The sequence below is a fragment of the Lissotriton helveticus genome, chromosome 8 (genome assembly GCF_964261635.1).
Source record: "Lissotriton helveticus chromosome 8, aLisHel1.1, whole genome shotgun sequence".
In the NCBI taxonomy this organism is placed as follows: Eukaryota; Metazoa; Chordata; class Amphibia; order Caudata; family Salamandridae; genus Lissotriton; species Lissotriton helveticus.
The window spans coordinates 1,590,211,399-1,590,234,280 of NC_136069.1; the positions used below are offsets into that span (position 1 = coordinate 1,590,211,399).

Below are 22,882 nucleotides of genomic sequence, written 5' to 3' on the forward strand. Positions count from 1 at the left end.
AAGTTTCAAAGAGTATGTGATGTCACTTCCGCTACCCCTCGCTGAGAGGTGAATTAATGCCAATGGATTTGTGGACAGCCCTGCCAAGTGCCAGACACATCTGGTATTGTTAAAGCACAAAAATATGCAGACTGCACTAAATTCACACGTGCGCTTGTAAGTACAAAGGTGATATTGTTGAATTCCCAACCTGAAATAAAAAATATTAGACGTGAAGCACAGGTCACCATTAACTGCAGAAACTCCATGGCTCCGCTTACAAAGTCCAGACAAATATATTTAGGAGTCTGCAGAGTAGTTTCTCAATAAGTAGCGTGTTCATTATTAATAAGACCACTTTTTGGGACTGGAAGTGTGACACCTAAAGGTGCTGTTTTTATTTTTTTATATTTGTATCCAGTAATATGATGAGTGCAAGCAATACATCTAGTATGGGTTGTGATGAAACACAAGGCCATTGGTTCCATAAGCAATGACTAAATATAGTAACATATAACTGCTAAAGGCCTAATCATTAGCAAAACCATCTCAAGGGCACTTCTATTATTTTCAAATGTATAGGGGAACAACGTAAAACTGTAAAACCCCACAACCTTGCCCCTGTTCTAACGTGGATTGTAGAGCACACTCCTTCAGTACTAACATACAGTTGAGACCTAATGGACATCCTGACTGTATCCCCTGTAAGAATCACCAGAGTCCGTGGAGCAACTTTCCAGCGAAGCATCGTCGCTTCTGCGTATCCGGGGGGTGGAGGGGGGCTTCAGATTTCCCAACTATGGCATGGCATATAATGTTAAAATACTTTATTACGACAAGGTGGCCAGGAGGGGTGCCTTAAAAAGCAGTAGGAAGGGAGAGGAGTTTGGTTTGTGAGGAGCGGCGCTTATAACTCAATACATTGTAAAGTAACCATTTTTATGACATTTAAATAAAAAAGAGAGTGAGAGTGTGTGTGTGTGTTTTGTCTGCATGGGTATGTAAAAATCCCAAGTGAAATCCAACAATCACCTCAACATACCCTACTTAAAGCACCTGTGCCCAACTATTTACTACAGGACACATTTATCAGGGGGGTTGTAACACCTCAAACACCCCCGCTGAAGCTTCGCCCCTGGCTGGGAGGTCCAAGTCCGAACTTAGGTCCTCAAGGGGCAAGCATTTGCTGGCCTGAATAAATCACCTAATTTCTCAATTCCCAGCTCTGTCCAAACATGGGGTCCCCTCCCACTGCCCCTCATGTGGTGGCACAAACAAGCTCTTCAAGCTCTTCAATGGCATATTAGGGATGAAGACTCCGCAAGATTGGCATACAAGGATCCGCTCTCAAATGGAACTGTGTCCTTCCTCACAGAAAAACCCACAGGGTCAGGCTGCCACCCTTCACATCAGAGATCAAGAAACGGATATGCAGAGTCCCACAGGGATCATCCCTCCTACGCCGATGACACCCTACCCCTCCTCTACTGGACGGACGGACCAGACAAAGACCACCTGAACCAACTACATGACCATGGTAGCAGACTTGATGCAAACCAACAGCCTGAAGCTCAACTCCGACGAGACAGAAGTATTGGTCTTAGGCAACAAGACGGCCCCACGGGAACTCACTTAGTGGCTGTCCGACACCCCCTCAGACCACACAAGAAATCACGAGATCTTTATAGATGACAAGCTCAACAAGACGGCTCAAGTCAACACAGTGTGCACCTGCTTCATCCACATTCTGAGCATGGTGCGAAAGATCTTCAAATGGTTGCCGCAGAGCACCTGACGGACCACCACGCAAGCACTCATCACCAGCAGGCTGCACTACGGCAACACTCTCTATGTCGGAATCCCTAAACATCTATGGGAGGTTAAATATACATTATTACTACATTTTAAATTCTTTCTCCAAGAGAGAGCGAGAGAAAGACATGCTAGTTTTTAAACCATTATATCGCAGAAAGGGGTCATTTCGGTAGCCTTTGTCTTACATTCTGATAAATACTTTGATCTACTCAGGATTAATTGTTACTCAGCGGGTCATTCACAAGCAGATGTCGAAGAGGACTGGAGAACGTCGTTCCCAAGCTTTACTAACTTGATCGAACAGTTCACTTACTTTTTATTTTTTTTAAAACCAACTGTTCCTGCTTGGGAGTCAGTATAGGATTAAATTAATAGAATCTGGAACTTGACCTTTTTTAGAAAATCTATAAAAAAAACGAGTGCACTAGAGTCAGAGTATTACTAAAAACATAACTTTTGAAAGCACTATAAACATTTACACAAAACCTTTTTGAACGTTTTGAAACAGCCTGTGAGCAATGCATCTTATAATGTGTGTAACAAAATAGTTACAGAATATTTTGTTATTATTCCCTGCCCCCAACACCCGCCACCCACACTCACAGGTCACACATTTTTCATTAAAGAATTCGACCACTGTTCATAAAGCATTGAAATGTCACACATAAGTAACCTGAAACTATGGAAGTGTCACACATAAGCAAACAAACTATGGAAGTGTCACACATAAGCAAACTGAAGCTATGGAAGCGTCACACATAAGCAAACTGGAAACATGGAAATGTCACACATAAGCAAGCTGGAAACATGGAAATGTCACACATAAGCAAACTGAAAACATGGAAATGTCACACATAAGCAAACTGAAACTATGGAAGTGTCACACATAAGCAAACTGAAAACATGGAAATGTCACACATAAGCAAACTGAAGCTATGGAAGCGTCACACATAAGCAAACTGGAAACATGGAAATGTCACACATAAGCAAACTGAAACTATGGAAATGTCACACATAAGCAAACTGAAAACATGGAAATGTCACACATAAGCAAACAAACTATGGAAGTGTCACGCAAGCATCTTGAAACCATAGAAATGTCACACATAAGCAAACTGAAACTATGGAAGTGTCACACATAAGCAAACTGAAGCTATGGAAGCGTCACACATAAGCAAACTGGAAACATGGAAATGTCACACATAAGCAAACTGAAACTATGGAAATGTCACACATAAGCATCTTGAAACCATAGAAATGTCACACATAAGCAAACTGGAAACATGGAAATGTCACACATAAGCAAACAAACTACGGAAATGTCACACATAAGCAAACTGAAAACATGGAAATGTCACACATAAGCAAACTGAAACTATGGAAGTGTCACACAAGCATCTTGAAACCATAGAAATGTCACACATAAGCAAACTGAAACTATGGAAGTGTCACACATAAGCAAACAAGCTATGGAAGCGTCACACATAAGCAAACTGGAAACATGGAAATGTCACACATAAGCAAACTGAAACTATGGAAATGTCACACATAAGCATCTTGAAACCATAGAAATGTCACACATAAGCAAACTGAAACTATGGAAATGTCACACATAAGCAAACTGAAAACATGGAAATGTCACACATAAGCAAACTGAAAACATGGAAATGTCGCACATAAGCAAACTGAAACTATGGAAGTGTCACACATAAGCAAACTGAAACTATGGAAATGTCACACATAAGCAAACTGAAACTATGGAAGTGTCGCACATAAGCAAACTGAAACCATAGAAATGTCACACAAGCAAACAAACTATGGAAATGTCACACATAAGCAAACTGAAAACATGGAAATGTCACACATAAGCAAACTGAAAACATGGAAATGTCACACATAAGCAAACTGAAAACATGGAAATGTCACACATAAGCAAACTGAAAACATGGAAATGTCACACATAAGCAAACAAACTATGGAAATGTCACACATAAGCAAACTGAAAACATGGAAATGTCACACATAAGCAAACTGAAACTATGGAAGTGTCACACAAGCATCTTGAAACCATAGAAATGTCACACATAAGCAAACTGAAACTATGGAAGTGTCACACATAAGCAAACTGAAGCTATGGAAGCGTCACACATAAGCAAACTGGAAACATGGAAATGTCACACATAAGCAAACTGGAAACATGGAAATGTCACACATAAGCAAACTGAAACTATGGAAGTGTCGCACATAAGCAAACTGAAACCATAGAAATGTCACACATAAGCAAACAAACTATGGAAATGTCACACATAAGCAAACTGAAAACATGGAAATGTCACACATAAGCAAACTGAAACCATAGAAATGTCACACATAAGCAAACTGAAACTATGGAAGTGTCACACATAAGCAAACTGAAACTATGGAAATGTCACACATAAGCAAACTGAAACCATAGAAATGTCACACATAAGCAAACTGAAAACATGGAAATGTCACACATAAGCAAACTGAAACTATGGAAATGTCACACATAAGCAAACAAACTATGGAAGTGTCGCACATAAGCAAACTGAAGCTATGGAAGCGTCACACATAAGCAAACTGAAACTATGGAAATGTCACACATAAGCATCTTGAAACCATAGAAATGTCACACATAAGCAAACTGAAACTATGGAAGCGTCACACATAAGCAAACAAACTATGGAAATGTCACACATAAGCAAACTGAAGCTACGGAAGCGTCACACATAAGCAAACTGGAAACATGGAAATGTCACACATAAGCAAACTGAAACCATAGAAATGTCACACATAAGTAAACTAAAACCATGGAAATGTCACATAAGCAAACGAAAACATGGAAACGTCACACAAAAAGCAAACAGAAAACATGGAAGTGTCACACAAACTGAAACCATGGAAATGTCACACATAAGCATCCTGAAACCATGGAAATGTCACACATAAGCAAACTAAAAACATGGAACTGTCACACATAAGCAAACTGAAACTATGGAAATGTCACACAAAAAGCAAACGGAAAACATGGAAGTGTCACACAAACTGAAACCATGGAAATGTCACACATAAGCAAACTAAAAACATGGAACTGTCACACATAAGCAAACTGAATAAGTAAACTGAAAACATGGAAATGTCACACAAAAGCAAACGGAAAACTTGGCAGCTATGCAGTGCCCGAATCGGCAAAAAACATACAAGCATATCTGCAGTTAAGAAGCCTAGCCCATGGTAGACTGCGTCAGGCCTGTCCTGTTCTCCTTCAAATTGGATTGTTTGTCCCAGACGCTGCGAAGAATACCTCCTTTCACCCGAGACATGTATTTCATCCCTCTGGACGTGCACCGAAAAGCTCCTGCTCCCCGTCCCCTTTGCAGCCGCACTTCCTGATCAGATGCCCAGAACTTCCCGATACCCCAGAGCCCCACACACACACAGAAAGTACCGGCAGTCAGCTGCCCGCTGCCCACAGCGTGCCATCTGACAAATAAAGCAACCAGCAGAAACCTGCCCCGTCAGCGGAATGTGTGCTGCTGGCACCAGGCCGAGCCGCCTGCGCGCGCACTCTTGTGAAACACATCTCCAAGCAATTCACCAACACGAGTATCTCTGGGAGAGAGGCTGGCACCCGGCGGCCATGTGTGTGCTGGCACCCAGCGGACAGGTGTGTGCTGGCACCCTGCGGGCAGGTGTGTGCTGGCACCCTGCGGGCAGGTGTGTGCTGGCACCCGGCGGGCAGGTTGTGCTGGCACCCGGCGGGCAGGTTGTGCTGGCACCCGGCGGGCAGGTGTGTGCTGGCACCAAGCGGACAGGTGTGTGCTGGCGGACAGGTGTGTGCTGGTACCCAGGTGTGTGCTGGCACCCAGCGGACAGGTGTGTGCTGGCACCCAGCGGACAGGTGTGTGCTGGCACCCAGCGGACAGGTGTGTGCTGGCACCCTGTGGCCAGGCGTGTGCTGGCACCCTGCGGCCAGGCGTGTGCTGGCACCCAGCGGCCAGGCGTGTGCTGGCACCCAGCGGCCAGGCGTGTGCTGGCACCCAGCGGCCAGGCGTGTGCTGGCACCTAGCGGCCAGGCGTGTGCTGGCACCCAGCGGCCAGGTGTGTGCTGCCTGGCACCCAGCGGCCAGGTGTGTGCTGCCTGGCACCCAGCGGCCAGGTGTGTGCTGCCTGGCACCCAGCGGCCAGGTGTGTGCTGGCACCCTGCGGCCAGGCGTGTGCGGCCAGGCGTGTGCTGGCACCCTGCGGCCAGGCGTGTGCTGGCACCCAGCGGCCAGGCGTGTGCTGGCACCCAGCGGCCAGGCGTGTGCTGGCACCCTGTGGCCAGGTGTGTGCTGCCTGGCACCCAGCGGCCAGGTGTGTGCTGGCACCCAGCGGCCAGGCGTGTGCTGGCACCCAGCGGCCAGGCGTGTGCTGGCACCCAGCGGCCAGGCGTGTGCTGGCACCCAGCGGCCAGGCGTGTGCTGGCACCCAGCGGCCAGGCGTGTGCTGGCACCCTGTGGCCAGGTGTGTGCTGCCTGGCACCCAGCGGCCAGGTGTGTGCTGGCACCCAGCGGACAGGCGTGTGCTGGCACCCTGTGGCCAGGCGTGTGCTGGCACCCAGCGGCCAGGCGTGTGCTGGCACCCAGCGGCCAGGCGTGTGCTGGCACCCTGTGGCCAGGTGTGTGCTGCCTGGCACCCAGCGGCCAGGTGTGTGCTGCCTGGCACCCAGCGGACAGGCGTGTGCTGGCACCCTGTGGCCAGGCGTGTGCTGGCACCCTGTGGCCAGGCGTGTGCTGGCACCCTGCGGCCAGGTGTGTCTGTGTGACTGCAGTGTAGGTGCGAGGCCGTGGTGAAGCAAAAAGGACAGTTTACACTACCCGCTATAAAAGTTCTCTCTAGCCTTTTAGAAAGTTCACTTTTGGCTCTTAAAAGAGACCTTATCATCGGGGTTTACACGACCCGAGAGGAGTAACGCCAACTCAGCAGCACGTCCCGTAACAAAAAGTGGAACTTAGCGCTAAAAGCAGCATTGGAAAGTATAAATAGCGGGCACGTATTGCAGAAGCAGTCAGCATAGGGAGGCAGCAGTTTCGACCCCCTCAAGGGAGGGGCATCCCACCGACCTCATTAAAAAAAAATGATGACAATTATTCGTGCAGCGCAGTTTTGAAATCTGCTGACAATAATGCTGTGCCTTTTGTGGGCACTCTAAAGAGACACTTCTGATTCTGAAATATTCGAATTTTAGAGTCCGGCACATTACCCAGGAGTAGGAATGGGAGACATGTTTTCATTTATTCCACAGTCTGTGGAAGCAAATGCGTCGGCCCGCGGCGCACGCAATGCGCCCTGGTAGAGGGCGGCCCCCTTAGTGCCGCATTCTGGCACACTCACCGCACACTACTCGCTGGGACCCACCTACGGGAGTCCCCCCATTTCCGGCGCTCTTACTGTGCCATTTACTGTGCCTAGGGGGCACTTATACATGCGCCACCCAGGTGCCAGCCTCTTTGTTTCCCCGCTGGACACGCTGTTACCCTCACTACCCCCATACCTGGCGTGGCGGTGGCAGGATTTCTTTGGCACTGTGCTGAACGCATTAAATATTAATTTGTGTTTCAGGTGGAGTTACAGGGCGATCCAGAGGCTATTTGGTACATAGGGGTACCATCTCAAGGGGCACAGCAGGGGTGCCCTATGCCAAACCACAGGAGTCTTTTTGGCAAGACCCTGGATGTAAAAATGGGCGCCCTGCTAGTCCTTTGGGCAGTTGTAAGTCTGAGCAACCGGGGGCTTGCCTTGCAACGCTACTCCCCTAAACAGGTGCAAGTAAAATCATGGAGTAATGATCCACAGTATTTAAGGAAGAAACTCCCCAAATAAAATGGTAGCACCGATTGAGTTGGCCACGGAGCCATTTGGCTCGTCAGGCGAGTGGGTAGCTTAGGTTACTCATCGCTGCCTGCCCTTGGATCGCCTGTAAATTAACTCACCGCATTGGTATATTTCATTTATGAAATAAACCTGCAGCAAACTGTTTTTCCACCAAACTGTGTGTGCCGCGATTCTTGTAATGCATTGTGTCCTACAGTGGTTAATTTGTCAAACAACAAGTGCCGGGGCTCACCTCCGGAGGCAGCACTAACAGGAAAAATGTGCTGGTGCAAACTGCCTCCTGACTAGAGCCCCGGCACTTATTAACCTGGAGAAGACTTGGCCTAATGGGTAGAGCTGCCGATTACGGAGCTGGAGAACACGGTTAGAGTCTCGGGTTGGCTCAACATCCTGTGAGACTGGGGAAAATCATGTGTATTCTAAATAAGTGTCTCCTTAACTGGTGCTATAAGCACCGGTGCCGGGGATTAGGTGCTGAGCACCGGAAAGCACCGGCTCAAATTAAGCACTGGTAACGGTCTTACCATGGTTGTGGGGGAGGGTTGCTGATATTGGCACTATTCTGGCAATGTTCCATGAAATTCGCCCCCACCTTCCAAGACAGAATAAGTCAGACGCACCGAGGACTAACTGATCCATGCATCCCGAGTTCTCTCCAGTGAGAACCATCCGAAGGGCCTGGTTCGTGGCCAGCTCGAGCTGTTCTCCCTGCACCTGGTTTTGACACGAGGAGCCCTAACTGTGAAACCTGCCTGTTCCTGGGTCCGCCTGCCTGTGCGGTGAACAAGGGTGGTCAATTGTTTCTGTAGCCCCAGTTTCACTCAAGCTTTTCTTAATTAGAGCTACAGTGTGACACGAGCAGAACATTACCATGCACACATGGCCAGGGCTCGAGGTACCACGCAGGTGGACGGCGTCCCCCCACTTATTTTACCGGGTGGACGCCGTCCCCCCCCTGCCAAACAGCTGGACTTCACTCTTTCGCCATTCTGGGCCGAGATCGGAGCTCACAGCACGCTGCTCACGCGCTGGCTTCGCAGATGCAATCGCATCTAAGGGGTGAGCGAGGGGAGGCAATTAGCCCGATGGTGCAAGCCACCTTTCGTGACGTCACATCCTGTCGTGACGTCACTTCCGGTAACAGCGTCCCCCCCACTTTTTTTTTTAGGACTTGTGCCCTGCACATGGCTCAGGGCTGCATGGCATTACTTTTCAGCAGTCTCGCCCAAGAATGAAAGGTTTTGTCCTATTACATATTAAATTGCATGCACACACTTTTATTCGCCCTCAAAACAAAGTTTTTTGCAAGTCTTTATTGCATAATCGCTGTGGGAGTTATCCAGACACAGGTGCTGGAGGGATTGTGTACATCACAACATGGGTTCCACGACACCAGGGGGTCTGTGACAAGCATAGCATAATGAGAATAGATTATGCTTTCTGCAGTCTGCACACCTGAACTCTCTGCTTCTGGCTTGTAATACACTCTTGTCACAGGCTCACTGCTGGCATCTATTGGGACCTGCAGGTCATAAGGTCACTGCTTTTAGTTTCAGGGAAAGAGGGGGCGAGGGAGAGTGGTGCAACAGGAAGGAGCAAATATCACTTCAAATTAGTTCAAATTATTTATATTAAAGGGGCACGACTTCAAGTATAATTATAGCGTCAGCAAGATAGCCCAGTCCACGTTTCGGAGACGAAGGTATAACCTGCAGGTTAAAAAATATAAACGAAAAAGTACCAGGTGGAAGGCAGCCTTTCATCCTTCCGATGCAGATAAAAGGAGTGTCAGGCTGGTCAATCAGAATAGAGGGTCTGCCTGGTGATTCTGTGTGACCTGCAGGTGATGCACTTGAAATCCTGCTGGGCCAGTTCTTTGGCAAACAACCCCTCAAAACAGCCTCTGACCCGCTCCGAGTGCGCAGGGGCACCAGGCAGGGTTGCCCCCTCTCCCCCCTGATTTTTGCGCCAATGATGGAACCCTTGGTTGCGCAATTGCGTACTTCCGGCGCGGATTGGGGTATTCCCCTGGCTGATGGGATGCACTCGGTGTCATTATATGCTGACGATCTACTGATCTACATTAGAGACCTGACCCGTTTTCCGTGCGCGCTCACTGACATATTTAGAGACTTTGGAGACGTGTAGGGACTTTGTGTTAATTGGGCAAAATCAGGAGTGTACGCTTTCGCCGCGGACACCCCGGAGTGTGATACTGTGGTAATGGGCGAACGGCTCCTTTGGTACCCAACCGTGTTTAGATATCTGGGGATCCAGGTTTATCGTGACCACGAGAACGATCTCGTCACTTACAGCTCAGGTGTCCTTTTGGACCTCTCTCCCATTGAACGTCCCCAGTCGTATTACACTGGCAAAGATGATCGCCCTACCCCGGTTGCTGTACTTTTATGCAAACCTACCGGTGTATATCCCTGCTCGCATTTTCCGCAAACTGGAAACTCTAACCAGACGCCTGATCTGGAACAAGGGGCGCCCCAGGGTTGCGTTGAAGACTCTATATGCTGCGACGGAATGCGGAGGGTTGGCGGTACCTAATCACAAGCTTTATTATCTAGCAGCGCAGTTGCAGTGGGTCACCTACTGGCTGAGTGGGAAGAACTTGGGAGATACTGCCTCGGACGACGCGGTTATGACAGTACCGCAAATACACGCGTTATTTGATCCCTTAACTAAGACCCGCTACCCTGATCAACTGCACCTTGCGGTGGCGAGACGGTGCTATGTAAGGAGTTTGAAACTCACGAGCGCTAGCAAGCCATACGCACCTAACCTGCCACTACTGGGTACACCCTGGGAAGGGGGGACACTCATAGGGCCTACGCTGAGCAGCTGGACGGCCATTTCAGGCCGACGACGCCGGAAATGGCAGAAACCGGTCCCCGGAAGCTTGTTTCCTTCCCAGTGTAAGAATTGGCTTGGTAGTTTGGTTTGCCCTGTTCCCATCATGCACTGGGACAGGAACAGACTAATTTGCATATAGCCAGGTTCTGAACTGGGATGGTGCAGTGAGCTAAAAAACGGTGTTGGATCTAGCCCTGATCTCTTGACTGGGTGAGAGTATTCTGCTTAATTCAGAAACTCTGTCCATCACCACCCCTTGTTGTTAAATATTTTGTCCACCCTAAGCGTGGAAGGGTATACTCAGATGTGAGTCCCTTGCTCATTGCACCATCAGGATTCAAGCAAGCCGGGCCGACGACGCCTGAAATGGCAGAAACCGGTCCCCGGAAGCTTGTTTCCTTCCCAGTGTAAGAATTGGCTTGGTAGTTTGGTTTGCCCTGTTCCCATCATGCACTGGGACAGGAACAGACTAATTTGCATATAGCCAGGTTCTGAACTGGGATGGTGCAGTGAGCTAAAAAACGGTGTTGGATCTAGCCCTGATCTCTTGACTGGGTGAGAGTATTCTGCTTAATTCAGAAACTCTGTCCATCACCACCCCTTGTTGTTAAATATTTTGTCCACCCTAAGCGTGGAAGGGTATACTCAGATGTGAGTCCCTTGCTCATTGCACCATCAGGATTCAAGCAAGCCGGGCCAACGACGCCTGAAATGGCAGAAACCGGTCCCCGGAAGCTTGTTTCCTTCCCAGTGTAAGAATTGGCTTGGTAGTTTGGTTTGCCCTGTTCCCATCATGCACTGGGACAGGAACAGACTAATTTGCATATAGCCAGGTTCTGAACTGGGATGGTGCAGTGAGCTAAAAAACGGTGTTGGATCTAGCCCTGATCTCTTGACTGGGTGAGAGTATTCTGCTTAATTCAGAAACTCTATCCATCACCACCCCTTGTTGTTAAATATCTTTGCATGGTCCTGACTTCCCCTCCCGCATCCCCCCCCACCCGGCTGCGCACTTGATAGAACATGTGACTAGATCCATTCTGTTATGACATGGTACATGCCTTTTCCTGCCCGCCTGCCCCAAGCGCGACACACATACTCGCTATTGGACACTGCCCAGTGTTTCGTTTCTGCACCCTTTCAGATTGTTCTTTACATTTGTTAGTTTTGTATTAAAGCTTTGGATATATGTAGTATTGCTGACGTGCCCAACCTATTTCGATTCACTGCCGTGGCATAGCTTGTGCTCCGAACTGAACAAATATCTGATGTGAAATTGGGAAGCAACATTCGCTTTATCACCACCTATGTAGATCAATAATCTCTCTTTGATCTGCCTGTCGCTAATGATGTACACACGCTATCTTAACTAAGCTGCTTTTAAGTTGATCCTTTTAGTCGAACTCCTTCATGTACATGAATGTATGCGGCGACCCTTGACAAGTCTTCTGTAATACGGCAAGACTAATCATTTTCTTTCACATATGTGTAACGTTGTGATATGTCAAAAAAAATGCAATAAACATTCAAAAAAAAAAAAAAACCCTCAAAACAGCACCGATATTATGCGCTGCATAATAAGGTTATTCAAATGTGATGGTACCACATCTGTTGACAATATATTTCGTGAGACAATGAAATTGTGGACCCAGAACCCTGCTGCAAGTTGTCGGAAACAAAAGCACTTTAAAGAAACAACACCACAGGCCACATGTTCACAGGCATTTGCGCAGTACATTTTTAACTCACTTCTGAAAACAGCTTCTTTTATGAGTTGGAGGCCACTTTTACAATTCTCTAAAGATAAATACCTACTCACAACAATGTACTGATGCGTAATATGACATTGGTACATACAGGCCAGCATTCCCTATGTGGGTGGGGACACCCAATTTGGTAATCCAACAGTACCTGGGGAAATTAATTTCTCCAGAATTGTTTTCGAAATCGGTTCCCAGATGTTGCCATGTTTGCCAGTGGGGCGTAATAAGCATGAGTAAATCCTTTTAGGGCGTTCCAGAGTAGGAACGCCATGAAAATTTGTAAAAAACAAACAAACAAAAAAACTAAAATTCGTAGAGTTTCCTTACGGAATAAATGGGGAATCCCTCGAAAATTGGGGAAAGAGGGTGCATGAGGGTAGCAGATTCTTCAAGAGAAGAAAACTTTCGCTTGGCAAAAAAAAAAGACAGTTACAAAAACGCAACTCTTCATAGCTCTGTTGACAACCAGAAGAAAAACAGGCAGATAAATCGCACAGGCCCCTCAAGCCATAGTTTTAGAATCTGCTGTCATAAAAATGTTAGCTTCTCTTTTGAGAGTTTACTGAAACCAGCTAGCTGCCTTAGGCTACTCACACACAAGTGACAAGTTCATACTTTCTGTGGATGCACCGCTCAGGGCACTGAGGGTGGTGCTGTGGCAAATGTAAGTTCCACTGCCTTATTTATCGTTAAATAATTAAAGTACCCACGCCTCCACACCCACTCAGGGTTCTTAGGGTGCAGAGCTAACCCATCCAAAGGCCCTAACTGGGGCTCTGCAGTTCTCATCCTGATTTCAGTAGCCCACTGTACTGTGGCTTCCTCAGTGTTGGAACAGGTTGCCACACTCTGCGTGCCTCCACCACCCACAAGTCCACGTGTATGTTGTCAGCCATGTTAGGGTCAGGCACAGAGGCTGCAATCACTACAGCGACGACTGTAGGGTTTTTGTCTACGAGACTAACTTCACCGTGGAAGTCCCACTACAACAGAAATACAAGGTTTTTCTATGTCTATAGAGGAGTGGGCCAGAGGGTTTAAAAAATACCCTGCACAGCAGTATGTCCTCGTCTTCGGTGCGTAAAAAAACAAAAATGCTGCAGCACTCTGTTCCCGCTCCCCTGTAGGCCTTTAAATAAAATACTCTGCATCGCACTGCCCCAGGCGAGCTGCCCGCTTCCAAAAGGGCTTAAAATGCTCCTCTGACTTGTAGGGGTGCTTTCTCATCCAAAGGAAGAGCACACGACAAGCCCGTCCCTGAGCTGGTCTGCCTATAGGATGGCACAACAATGGGTGGGCGGAATTTGCATAGTCGCGCTACGCAAAGCTCCGCAAAACGGTAAAAAATCTCCACGAGCACGCAGAGTTTCGTGAACACGTGGAATTGCTTGTTACGCCCGTTTGAGATGCTTTATTCCTGTTCGCGAACGTTTGCGTGCTCGGGGGGAAATATCTTCCAAACACACATTTTGAAAGCACGAACAAGCAAAAAATTCAGCGAAGACGCGGATCATGGAATTTTTGGCAATGCCACGTTCTCCGCGGATCGCAAAATTACCCAAATTCTGTGAGTGGAACGGAATTTTCCGCCCAGGCCTAGGCACAACACAGACTATGGAGTAACCAGGCATCCTATATCAACACCCACTATATGAGGAGGGCCTGCCCATAGGATAGGACTATCTTGGGCATATGGCTCCATGCCAACACTGCAGCACGGTTACACTTCAGCTTTACATACATCCATTCAAACAACTACAAACTCACTGTACATCTGAAAACGCACCCCAACCCTCACCAGCGAAAAATGCATCACACACCACATGCCTATCTACTCTCCACAGATACCCGCCTCCAGGAGTGAAGTACACCACACCCACATTTCAGAAAGTGCATCACACACCACATGCCTATCTACTCTCCACAGATACCCTCCTGCAGGGGTGAGGTACACCACACCTACACTACAGAAAGTGCATCACACACCACATGCCCATCTACTCTCCACAGATACCCTCCTGCAGGGGTGAGTTACACCACACCCACACAGTGCATCACACACCACATGCCTATCTACTCTCCACAGATACCCGCCTCCAGGAGAGACGTACACCACACCCACACTTCAGAAAGTGCATCACACACCACATGCCTATCTACTCTCCACAGATACCCGCCCGCAGGAGTGAAGTACACCACACCCACACTTCAGAAAGTGCATCACACACCACATACCTATCTACTCTCCACAGATACCCTCCTGCAGGGGTGAACTACACCACACCCACACTTCAGAAAGTGCATCACACACCACATGCCTATCTACTCTCCACAGATACCCGCCCGCAGGAGTGAACTACACCACACCCACACTTCAGAAAGCGCATCACACACCACATGCCTATCTACTCTCCACAGATACCCGCCCGCAGGAGTGAAGTACACCACACCCACACTTCAGAAAGTGCATCACACACCACATACCTATCTACTCTCCACAGATACCCTCCTGCAGGGGTGAACTACACCACACCCACACTTCAGAAAGTGCATCACACACCACATGCCTATCTACTCTCCACAGATACCCGCCTCCAGGAGTGAAGTACACCACACCCACACTTCAGAAAGTGCATCACACACCACATGCCTATCTACTCTCCACAGATACCCGCCCGCAGGAGTGAAGTACACCACACCCACACTTCAGAAAGTGCATCACACACCACATGCCTATCTACTCTCCACAGATACCCGCCTGCAGGGGTGAAGTACACCACACCCACACTTCAGAAAGTGCATCACACACCACATGCCTATCTACTCTCCACAGATACCCGCCTGCAGGGGTGAAGTACACCACACCCACACTTCAGAAAGTGCATCACACACCACATGCCTATCTACTCTCCACAGATACCCTCCTGCAGGGGTGAACTACACCACACCCACACTTCAGAAAGTGCATCACACACCACATGCCCATCTACTCTCCACAGATACCCGCCTGCAGGGGTGAAGTACACCACACCCACACTTCAGAAAGTGCATCACACACCACATGCCTATCTACTCTCCACAGATACCCTCCTGCAGGGGTGAACTACACCACACCCACACTTCAGAAAGTGCATCACACACCACATGCCTATCTACTCTCCACATATACCCTCCTGCAGGGGTGAACTACACTACACCTACACTTCAGAAAGTGCATCACACACCACATGCCTATCTACTCTCCACAGATACCCGCCCGCAGGAGTGAAGTACACCACACCCACACTTCAGAAAGTGCATCACACACCACATGCCTATCTACTCTCCACAGATACCCGCCCGCAGGAATGAAGTACACCACACCCACACTTCAGAAAGTGCATCACACACCACATACCTATCTACTCTCCACATATACCCTCCTGCAGGGGTGAAGTACACCACACTTCAGAAAGTGCATCACACACCACATACCTATCTACTCTCCACATATACCCTCCTGCAGGGGTGAAGTACACCACACTTCAGAAAGTGCATCACACACCACATACCTATCTACTCTCCACAGATACCCTCCTGCAGGGGTGAACTACACCACACTTACACTTCAGAAAGTCAGACACACATGCTTTGCCAATGCTTGTTATTTATTCATTGTGGTCCTAAAAGAGCCATAACAGAGAAGTTGCATGAATGCAGGGCAAGTGAAGTGTTAATTCATATGGGCCACACCACGAGATTGCAATCAAGTCTGTTTACCTTTTACGTACAGTCAACAAAAGTGATCCGGCGCATGGGCCCGGCAAGGCCTCTTTAGGAGCAGAAGACAGTCCCTGCTGCACACTTGGCCACACCCACACACCATGAAGCCAGGTCTCGAGATCCCAGAGGGATCATCAATGTTAGTTTTAATATCTAAAAACATAGCTGCACACCGCTGCAGGCACCCCCTCTCCCGCAGGGACAGGGTGTGTGCTATAGTAGGACACATTCTCCCTCTCAGTAACAGTAACATGGCCAGGATGTTTTTTTAAATAAAGGAACAGAAATACATTATCTACAAAAAATGAACATTTAGTTCAGAAACACAAAGAACTTAGATGCATATGAATGGCCTGCAAGTAACAGTGGTGTATTAAATACAAAATATTTAATGCCCAGGTCCCTAGAGGGCGGACGTCAATTCTGTAGTATGCCCTGTCAACATCTGTTGTTACCTGATGTGCTGTTTTACCAACACAGCACGAGGCCTGTTGCCGTACTGCTCAATACCCCCCCCTTTGTCAAATAATTCAACATCCTGCCCATCCCTTTACTGATCAGTTGAGATTTAGATGACTGCATTGCTGATGCCATACTAAGCAATTAACTATTATTTCCTAATTCAGTTCCCTTTTTAGATCCACTAACTGATATATGTATTAAACATCTGGTTTGTTCATAAATGACCTCCAAATAATTCAACAGCATAACCACAATATTTGCTCTATGTCTGAGATTACAGACCAGGAAAACATGTCAGTTGAAGGGCACCTGCTAAGAGTTAAAAAAAAAAAAAAGTAAGCCTTTATTATAATCTAACATAGTTAGAGTATACCTGAATCACAGGAAGCCATGGCGTGCTTTGGTTAATAAAAGAGTTAACAATGAAACACACAACTGCTTCAAATTCTCTAGTTAGTGTGATATTTATTGTATTAAAAAACTCAAGTAAGCACATCTTAAATCACTGGCTGCCCCGCAAATAAAACCAAAAATAAATGCAATACATTGACAGAGGAGCTGTCTCCATGACAACATTCAACACTGTTTGTGACTCATTAACCCTGTAGAAAATGAGAAGCGGACTGTAGTATTCGGACTTCTTCTCTACATGTGATGTTTTAGTATAGAATCCTGACATGTCATTTACAGAATGAGGGATGAGTCATTCACCGAGGTCATGACATTCTATGGGTGGTTTTGTAAGTAAACCTGGTCAATTGATGTCAGACCTGCTGGTTGATGGGTGGGATTCTTGGTGGAATAAACGTAAGAAGAAACAGCATACCTGTGTCCAGTTTTATGATTCAACCTGCTTCACTGACTTGAAAAAAAAATATATATATATATTTTTTTTTTCCAAAGCTGTGTCCAAGAAAGGAGTAACTTGTGTCGAGTGAAAGAAACTACACTTCTCTACATCGGACTTTTTCTGCTTTCCGAGTACCAGAAGAAGACCAAAGAAAAACTCAGATAAATGTAAAAAGGTTGGAGAAAAAAGCTCAATGAAATTAAAAGATTTACAAGGTTAAACTTTAAGTAAAATATTACAAAAGCATATACAAATGCAAAGGTTTTGAATAAAAAGTCAAAACAAATCATGATACCAGAAATTTCTGAGATCAGGATGTTCAAAAAGGAGTACGAAGTCACCTTCACACGTTTCAATGTCCAAGGAGCAGCTCTATTAAAACAGGTTAGAAAGTTCACAGGGGGTACTCCCTCACCTGTCACCAGCGGGAAGATGCACAGAGCCAAATATGCCAATTACTGTTTAGCAATCCATACATCATGCAATATAAAAGCAATCTCGAAAATAAAATTCCTATACTATAATGTGATTCGTCCCACACCAAGTGCCCATCCGCATTCAAAGTTTCGCGAAGCAGCCAATGGGATTCGACACGCCTCATCTCTAGACTTTACTACCACTGCTAGTGTGTCATCAGAGAGGGTCAAGGGATTTCATCCGGAGAGCTTGAAGAATTTGTGTTGGGTGTGGAGTTAATTTCAGGGAAGGAAGAGGGGTCAGGAGTCTAAAGAGACCACAGGGCCTTCCTTCAGGCAGTGATGGAACCAGGATAGGGGGGCAGGTAGGGGTGAGAGAACCAGCAGGAAATAACCAATTCTGGATCCCTAGGTCTATCAAGATCCCCTTAAATTCTTCCCATTGTTACTTCAAACACAATGTGTGAAGCTCAAATACCATATGAGGTGAAACAATAAAAAACTGGAAGGATGAGGCAAGAGATGGAGGGTACACTATATTTTCGAATGGCAAAACCCAGCTTCTGTGCATTCCAGCACAGATGCTGCAGAGGACAGGATTTATAGAAGTGTCACATCACATCTGCTGAGGAGACAAGACCAGCCACTTCCTGTTTCGTTGCCTTTAGAACCGAGGCGGACTGTGAGCAAAGTAGCCTGATGCCCGCCAGGCCAGTTCTCTGGGGCCTGCATAACTCAAGGACAGGTGGCCATCCATCCCTTCTAACAAGTATTATTCCACTACCCTGAAATGCCACCTCAGACACGGCTAAGGGTTCACTGGCACGCGAGGGCCTCCTTTTTCGGCTTTCTGGGGTGTAGCAGGACTCTGGAAGTTTGGTGTGGGGAAGAGAGGGTTCGACCATGCAGCAGGTGTATCACTCACAATAAATACATCATCCAGGCAGTGTTGTTTCTTAAATAAAAATACTCTTACTAGTAGTAACCAAACATTCCCAGTGACCTCAAGATGGTGTTATGTCATTTCTCCCTCTCTGTGTTATCTTCAGTAGTTATGATTGCCCTACTGTCTATGGTCAGCATCAGTGGGAAGCCAGTATAAGTAAGTAAGTAAAACATTTATTGTTTTTGGTGAGTTAAAATCATTACAAAAAAACATTCTGATAAAACATTTTGGTTAAATTCCTTTTCAATCAATGGACTGTTAAAATTGTTTTTAGGTACGGTGGGAAGTCAGTGTGTAAATTTAACCTAAGTGAAGAGTAACGCCGGCTCCCTGGAGCACTGGAGTTCCTGTGCTTACTGTTCAGAAGTCTCTCTTGAGTATTCAGGAACTGAGGGAGAAATTCTGTCTCTGCTAGATCAGGCCTGCTGGGTTGGTATGGTGGAGCAGCGTTCTCCAAAGCCGGTCCTTAAGGGCCGGATCCATGCCAGATTTTTAAGATAACTGCATTTATCTAAATGGGGATGTGCTACAAATCTGACATGGATCCAGCTTTGGAGAACCCAGGTGAAGGGGAAGGTAAACTGACCTTGGTGGTGCATCATCGCACCGTGGCCTGTGCAGGACAGGTATAGTCGGATCAGCCTTCGGTGGTGGCAGTGGTTGGGTGCTCGGGCGCTGTGGGGCAGCAGCGTCAACAGATCACAGCTGGAGATCATCTTGGACTTGATGACTGGCGAAGCCTGCAGGGGTGACACCAATTTCTTTGCAGCTTGCAGTCATCGCGTCCGGGCTTCTGACTCTCAGGTACAGCCTGGTCGGTGCAGGGGGCTCGCAGTGCTCGTAAGGCCACCACACCCATGGTGCCGTTCACAGGGTTACACACAGGCCACCCGTTTGCACGCCGCACTGGCTGCAATGGTGACAACCCCCCTTACTGGGCCACTTGGTGGCCTCAGGCCTACGGGGCACACATGTTCATAGGAGTGACAGGCCACCTCACAGGGTGTCTTGCGCAGGTTCACACGTCACATAGTGCCAGCAGTGCTGTGTCCAGTGGCATGCTAGGCTTCAGTCCAGACCGGGCCACTGAGAGTCACTTCCACAGCTGACTTCAGCAGGGCCAGGCAGATTCAATTTCTCAGGCCCCAGCGGCCTAGTGTGTCTCTGCTGTCCTAAGTCTTTAGTTCTGAGCCTTTAAACATAGACAACCATGGAGTGTCTCTCTGGTCCTTTCCTGCTCTACACGAATCTTCAGAGTTTCATCAGGTCCAAACATGATATACTAGGAGAGGATGTGGCTTAAAGGCCAGAGCTGCCGCCTTTGAACTATGGAACCAGGCGCGAGTCTTGGCGTTGGGTTCTGGGCAAATCACTTAATCTCCCCCTACCTATCAAAAATGAATGTGTCCATCTGTACCGTAACTGATGCTCATGTAAAGCGCTCCAATGCCTTCGGGTTGAGTTCACGCTATATAGAGCTACAAAAAAAATTAAATAAAATACTAACCCCCAGAGCAATTGTACATTCTGTAGAAAAAAGCGCCATCCACATAACTCATAAACACCAATGATATCATATTTAGATGAGGATTTTATCTATTCGGGCATTGAATTCACTGTCCTGCATGTTTTAAAACCCTGCAAGGGAGCGTAAGACCTTCACATCATTTATTTTAGGTTATCACCTTGGGAGAGGGTAGGTTCTCATGAGGTAGGAGTACTTTTATTATTTAAAAAAAGGAAAAGCTTGTTTTTGTTTTGAGGGCTGCCATTGGCAGCAAGCCTGAACAGGCAGCATTTTACCTGTACCTTCAGGGTTGCATGCATTGTAATAGGACTGACTGCCAGATGATACACTGTGTGACCTGTAGCAGACAGTAGTCCTTGTACTGCACCTACAGAGACTACCATCCGCCATATGCAGTGCAGCAGACCGGAGACTTCCGCAGCAAGCGCTACAGTCACGAAGAATCTCAAATAAGTATTTTCCTCATGCAAAGACAACCTCTACTGGACGACAGTAAAGCTGTTAAAAACATACCAGGGGCGGCCTTAGGCATGTGCAAGCTGTGCACCTGCACAGGGCCACCAAACCCCAGGGGCTGCCACACCAATATATATCCTTAATATAATAATCCTCTGAGGATGGATACATATTTGCATGGCGGCCCCTGGCAGGGATTTGGCGGCCTCCGGCTCTGTTCCACTTCCAAACACCCTGACCCCCCCTCTCTTCCTGAGCTCCGCCCACCCCGCCCCCCTCTTCCGGGGTCCCATACCTACGCTCCCTGCCTAGGGTCTCCATGAGCCTAGAGCCACCCCTGAACATACCCTACCCCACAAAGTGTTATGGGAAACACCTCAGACATCCATGGATACTCTAAGATCTACAGTCTTGGCCCAGAGCATGCCATGCAGTGTAATCTTCCCAAAAGAACCTGGTCTGCCCTGATGCTGCGTCTTCAACCAGGAAGTTCTTGAATTTAAAAATACTAGGAATCAATTCCACGATAAAGTCCTTATCGACATGTTTCACAGCCTGATGATACTCAACATCCAAACACTAAGGACAACTCAAGTAACACTCTTAGAACCAGACACTTCATAAACACTGACAGTAACTAGAAGTGACCATGACCCTCATCAAAGGCGGCCAATGACACACTATGATCGAAGAATAGTAGCGCTGATACACAAAGCCGCTTCGTAACCGGACATGGAAAACACTGACATTGTACTCCATGAAGAAGCTGAAATCCCAGAAAAGAGGAATCGTGACAAACTCTGGCATCATGAACATTAGCTGTTAAACACCCTAAAACCTGCAAAGCAATATAAAACCAACACTTTGGCTGAGTCAGCCAATCTTAAAACAAAAATAGACAAAGGCAGCAATTGCCTTAGAAAACCTTTTAGAATTTGGAAGAGATGGAGCCAAACTGCTCCCTATTGTTCATATAGAGGATTTCCCTAGTTCTAAAATACCATTAAATCAGAACAAATTATTTTAACACCTTCCCGTTTAAGACAAATGTAGAGCCACTTAATCCCTTCGCTGCGGGGGTTAATTTCCCGCCATGCTGGGGGGGGAGGGGAGCGCGCACATGGCCCGCATGCTCGTGACGAGCTGAGCTCGTCATGAGGCACGACGCTCCTGTGCTCATGACGAGCTCAGCTCGTCACAGGTGCATTACCAAAGCAGGGTATGCTCAGACGTGTCTTGCTCACTTTGCCACTGGATTCAAGCAAGCCGGGTTGAAGACGGCTGAAATGCCAGAAACCGGTCCTCTGTAGCTTGTTTCCGGTTCAGGGAAGGCATGGCTTGGCAGTTCGGGCTGGACTGTTCCCATGAGGCACAGGGTCAGACTGATTTGCATATGGCCATGTCTGAACTGGGGTGGCAGAGTGGGCTAAAGAACAGTGATGGATTAAACCCAGATCAGTTGACTGGGGGTGAGTGCTTGTATTGTCAACGCTCCGTCCATCATTTCCTTTGGTTTTTCTTTGTTCGCCATAAGTTGGCAGGGTATGCTCAGACGTGAGTCCCTTGCTCACTTTGCCACTGGATTCAAGCAAGCCGGGCTGAAGACGGCTGAAATGCCAGAAACCGGTCCTCTGTAGCTTGTTTCCGGTCCAGGGAAGGCATGGCTTGGCAGTTCGGGCTGGACTGTTCCCATGAGGCACAGGGTCAGACTGATTTGCATATGGCCATGTCTGAACTGGGGTGGCAGAGTGGGCTAAAGAACGGTGATGGATTAAACCCAGATCAGTTGGGGGTGAGTGCTTGTATTGTCAAGGCTCCGTCCATCATTTCCTTTGGCTTTTCTTTGTTCGGCATAAGTTGGCAGGGTATGCTCAGACGTGAGTCCCTTGCTCACTTTGCCACTGGATTCAAGCAAGCTGGGCTGAAGACGGCTGAAATGCCAGAAACCGGTCCTCGGTAGCTTGTTTCCGGTTCAGGGAAGGCATGGCTTGGCAGTTCGGGCTGGACTGTTCCCATGAGGCACAGGGTCAGACTGATTTGCATATGGCCATGTCTGAACTGGGGTGGCAGAGTGGGCTAAAGAACAGTGATGGATTAAACCCAGATCAGTTGACTGGGGGTGAGTGTTTGTATTGTCAACGGTCC

The 22,882-nt window shown here is 47.5% G+C and overlaps 1 protein-coding gene across 13 annotated transcripts in view; it reads right to left on the bottom strand.

The window, feature by feature from the left end:
- ARAP1 (ArfGAP with RhoGAP domain, ankyrin repeat and PH domain 1) overlaps window positions 1-22,882 on the bottom strand; it is an 800,765-nt gene that overhangs the window by 428,240 nt on the left and 349,643 nt on the right. Inside the window, exon 1 of one of the 13 annotated variants that reach the window (XM_078658613.1) lies at window positions 5,017-5,205. The exons of the other annotated variants lie outside the window; for them this stretch is intronic. The gene's annotated coding sequence lies outside the window, so the exon portion shown is untranslated. Of the gene's footprint in view, window positions 1-5,016; window positions 5,206-22,882 lie in introns of those variants that run through there. 13 annotated transcript variants of the gene reach the window in all.